Source organism: Penaeus monodon, chromosome 38 (assembly GCF_015228065.2).
Source record: "Penaeus monodon isolate SGIC_2016 chromosome 38, NSTDA_Pmon_1, whole genome shotgun sequence".
Lineage (NCBI taxonomy): Eukaryota > Metazoa > Arthropoda > Malacostraca > Decapoda > Penaeidae > Penaeus > Penaeus monodon.
This window is the reverse complement of record NC_051423.1, coordinates 31,269,733-31,274,732: the sequence shown is the minus strand read 5'-3', so window position 1 is coordinate 31,274,732 and position 5,000 is coordinate 31,269,733. Positions and strand designations below refer to the sequence as shown.

Here is a 5,000-nt window from a genome sequence, read left to right as displayed (position 1 = left end):
TGGGCTAACATTTCCCTATTCAAATTATGACGCGAACGTATACTCCCTACTTATATAGTAAATTTGTCGCTTTCTGCTACTAATATTTGAAGCTGCTGTATTGTTCTTATATTATTATATAATTATTCTCACTACTTTGGATATAAAAGTTTATTATCGATACTAAGCAGTTTCCACTGGAACTGCCAGTACTGTAGTATCCAATTCTCCCAATCTGACCTTGTACCTGTGTAATCAGCGCTGACCTTATTCCAGGCAATGCAGTCCCTACTTCCAGCCTTGTTCTCTGGCGTTTATGCTTCATATATGGAAAATAAATCACCGTCAGATGAACTTCATAACCGAAATGTAGCTTATCATAACGGAGGCGCCTACACGCTGGGCATTATATTCGGTTCACCAATAGATTATAAGCAATGAGAATAAAGAGTTGGTAAATCACATATAAACGCTTTTCCCTTGTTTCCCTCCTCTCGTGGTCCGTGAGAAAAAGGTAAACAGTAACAAAACATAACATAGCCTCTAACAGCAAACTATAAGTGGGGAAATGCCCACTTACACAAAACCACCAGCTAAAGAAATGCCCTCCTGTTTTTTTTTTTTTTTTTTTTTTTTCCAGTTTCTTCTGTTCCTTTTTTCCTTCCTTTATTTTTCTTCCTCGTTGTTTTCTTTTCTTTCTTTTATTTCATCTTTCTTCCCCCCTTCCTTCACTCCTTATGTTAATCCCAGCCGCTATATTTCTACCAACTATCTTGAAGGTTTCCGTATAAATATGTTGTTGAGGCACTTGAGCAGTACAGCAACGAGTATAGGCAAATTTATGAAGAGAAAAGAAAAGAAAAAACAAAAATATATAAATACATTTTCCATCCCTCATATAATTCATCTTTTATCAAATTGAATAGTCTCTCATTCTCTTACATATGGATCTGAGAGTTGGGGGAGATATCGATCAATATTACCATTAAAACATGTATTCCAGCTCTGACAATTCTGAACATTCATATGCATACCCACAATAACATGCTCACTATCCGTGCTTAGTTTTTTGTCATAATTATATACATACATCCAAAACAGCAGAAACAGTTACAAAAGCTCATGCATCCAAACACACACGCACACACAAACACTTTTTTCAACTTGTACTGTGAGTGTTTTTCTGCTACTGGCTTCCTTTTTTGTCTCTGGATTAACAGCCAGAAACTTCTAAGGATGCTGTTGAGTCTTGTTTCTTTCTCTCTCTCTCTCTCTCTCTCTCTCTCTCTCTCTCTCTCTCTCTCTCTCTCTCTCTCTCTCTTCTCTCTCTCTCTCTCTCTCTCTCTCTCTCCTCTCTCTCTCTCTCACTCTCTCACTCTCTCTCTCTCTCTCTCTCTCTCTCTCTTCTCTCTCTCTCTTCTTCTCTATCTCTTCCTTTCTTTCTATCTATCTCTCACTTTCTTTCTATCTCTCCCTTGTTCTCTATCTCTCTCATTCTCTCATCTCTCTTTCCCTTTCTCTCATGTTCTGTCTCTTTCTCTCATTCATTCTTTCTTTTTTTCTCTCACTGTCTCTCTCTCTCTCTCTCTCTCTCTCTCTCTCTCTCTCTCTCTCTCTCTCTCTCTCTCTCTCTCTCTCTCTCTCTCTCTCTCTCTCTCCTTCTCCTCTCTCTCTTCCTCCCTTTCCTCTCTCTCTCCCCCTTCCTCTCTCTCTCTCCCCTTTCTCTCTCTCTCTCCTCCCTTCCTCTCTCTCTCCCCCCCTTCCTCTCTCTCTCCCCCTTCCTCTCTCTCTCCCCCTTCCTCTCTCTCTCCCCCTTCCTCTCTCTCTACCCCTTCCCCTCCCTCTCTCTCTCTCCCCCTTCCCCTCTCTCTTCCTCTCCCTCTCACTCTGCCTCCCTTCTCCCCTCCCTCTCTCTCTCTTTCTCCCTTTTTTCTCCTTTTCTTTCTCCCTTTTTCTCTTTCTCCTTTCTCTTTATCTCTCTCTCTTTCTCCCTTTTTTCTATTTCTTTCTTCCTCTCAGTTTCTCTCTTTCTGTCTGTATCTCCCTTCTCTCTCTCTCTCTCGCTCTCTCCCTTTCCCTTATTCTCTTTCGCTCTCTCCCTTTCTCTCTCTCGCTCTGTAGCCGCTGGTGTATCATATACTTCTTATCAACAGCTGGTATATCATATATTTCATATATCACGTATTCTGTAACACTGCGATCGGAGGTCAACAGATGGTCCGTCACAGCCATGAGAGTTGACTTGTTACAAACATGTCTGTGCGAGGGGTCGTGCCATAGGAAGTGAGAGTATGATCGATGCTGGGAAATAATGAGATCGCGACCTAACTGATGTATAGCATATGAAGTAGAATGTTACTTGAAGTTGTAGCATATGTATGTTTAAAGTGTAAGGGAGTTTGAGCGGAACCTCCGTGCCGTCGAGACGTCCATAGCATTCTGAAACCAGACCGTTAAGCTGATATTCTGACTGTTCCCGCAATGCGTATGTAGCCAATATATGTATTAAGTTCTTTAATATATAATCTAATATACGTTATTTAGCGGCTTTGCATATTTTGTGCATTTGTAAAATCAATGTATTAATTAACAGGTTTGACCGCTACTGAATAAACCTGAAGCGAGTGCTACGCAGTGGTATCAGTCACCCCACACCCAATGGCAGTCATGGGCGTTCTTCGGAGGCCACACTCTCTCTCTCTCCCGCCCTTCCCTTTCCCATTATCCTCCTCTCTCTCTCTTAGCCTCCCTCTTATCCTTCCTTTCTTCCATCAACTACCCCGTCTGCCTGTCTGTCTGTCTCTCTCCTCCTCCTTTTCCCACTTTTTTTCTTATTATTATTATTATTACTATTATTATTATTATTATCAGCAACAGTATTCTATTACTATTATCAATATTATTACTATTATCATTATCATTATTAATCTCCTCTCCTCCTTCACCTACTTTTCCTTCGCCTTCTTCTCTTAATCCTTAGCTTTTGTCTCATTTTCTTTAGCCTTCTTCTTCTTCTTCCCCTTCTTCTCCTGCTCCACCTTCTTCTACTTCTTCTCCATCATCTTTTCCTTCTTCTTCTCCTCCCTCTCTTTCTCCTCTTTCTTCTACTCCTCCCTCACCTTCCCTGTCTTCCTTTCCTTTCTCCTTCTTCTTCTTTGTTTCTGTTTTCGCCTTTGCTGTCGTCCACGTGTTCTCCTCCTTCTCCTAATTCTATTCTTCCTGCTCCATCTCCTTTTCCTCTTTCTCTTTCTCCTTCTTCTCTTTGCCGTTTCTGTGTTCACCATTTTCTCCTGCTTCTACTCTTATCCTCCAGTTTCTCTTATTACTTCTTCGCCGTCTTCTTTTCATCTTTCTATTTCTCCTTCTCCTTCTCTTTAGTCGCCGATTTCGCTTTTGACGTCGTCTCTGTGTTCTCATTCTACTTCTCCATCTATCATTCCTTCTCTGTCTTCTTATCTCTTTCTCTTTATATTTCTCCTCCTCCTTCTCTGTCTCCCCTTTTCCCTTTTTTCTTTTTTTTTTTCTTCTTTTTTCTTGTTCTACTGCTACTTCTCCTCTTCCTCTCCCCCCCTCCTTCTCCTCCTCCTTCTCCTTCTCTCCTCTCCTCCTCCTCTCCGTCTCTTCTCTCCTCCTCCTCCTTCTCCTCCTCCCCTCCTCCTCCTCTTCCACCACCACCACCACCACCACCACCACAACCACCACCACCACCACCACCACCACCACCACCACCACCACCTCCTCCTCCTCCTCCTCCTCCTCTTCCACCACCTCCTCCTCCTTCTCTCCTCCCCTCCTCCTCCTCTTCCACCTCCTCCTTCTCTTCCCCCTCCTCCTCCTCCTCCTCCTCTTCTTCCCCCTCTTCCCCTACCTCCTCCTCCTCTTCTTCTCCCTCTTCCCCTACCTCCTCCTCCTTCCCTTCTCCCTCTTTCTCTTCTTCCTCCTCCTCCTCTACTCCCTTCCGCCATCCATGCATCTGTCGATCTATATATCCCTGACTCACCCGCTCGCTCGCTCCCATCCCTCCTCCTCGTTTTTTTTCTTTTCTTTTCTTTCCTTATCCATCTTCTTTAGTTTTCTTCCCTTCCTCTGTTGTTCTCCCTACTACTTCCTCTGAACCTCGTTCCTCCCTTTTCATTCTCATATACAGTGCAGTATCATAATATTTTAAGAACTTAATCAGTTCAAAGTCTCTCTCTCTTTCTCTCTCTTATTCCTTTTCTTTCTTTCTCTTTCTTTCTTTCTTTCTTTCTTTTTTTCTTTCTTTCGTTCTTTCTTTCTTTCTGCCTGTCTGACTGCCTGTCTGTTTATTTGTCTGTCTGTCCTTCTTATCGATCGATCTATCTATCTATCAATCAATCAATCAGTCAATCAATCTATGTCTATCTATCAATCAGTCTATCCATCTATCTATCCACCTCTCCGTCTCTCCCTCCATCCCCTCTTCTCTAACACTCGGTGCTTTTACGCAACATCTTTCCTTCTTTTCTTCTTTTCTCTCCATATTTCGCCCTCCTCCTCCGCCCCTATCTCCCCCTTTCCTTCCTCTTCCTCTCTTCTATATATCCTTTAACCGTATCATTGTATAACATCGAATTTTTTGCCTCACTTCCGCCATGGACTTCGCGGAAGAGAAAGAGAGCGAAAGAGAGAGAGAGAGAAGAGAGGAGAGAGAGGAGAGGAGGGGAGAGAGAGAGGAGAGGAGAGAGAGGAGGAGAGAGAGGAGAGAGAGGAGAGAGAGGAGAGGAGAGGAGAGAGAGGAGAGGAGAGGAGAGGAGAGGAGAGGAGAGGAGAGGAGAGGAGAGGAGAGGAGAGGAGAGGAGAGGAGAGGAGAGGAGAGAGGAGAGAGGAGAGAGAGAGGAGTGGAGAGAGGAGTGGAGAGAGGAGAGGGGAAAGAGGAGAGAGAAGAGAGGGCGAGTGGGAGCGAATGAGAAGATGAGAGAGAGAAAGAGGAAGAGACAAAGAGAATAACTGAGAGAATGAAAATCCGAAAGTCTTCGTGGGTGTCTCAGCCGTAGATAAGC

The 5,000-nt window shown here is 43.6% G+C and overlaps 1 protein-coding gene across 4 annotated transcripts in view; it reads right to left on the bottom strand.

Moving 5' to 3' along the window:
- Positions 1–5,000, bottom strand: part of LOC119597057 (integral membrane protein 2B-like) — a 22,038-nt gene that overhangs the window by 16,411 nt on the left and 627 nt on the right. The window lies entirely within an intron of this gene.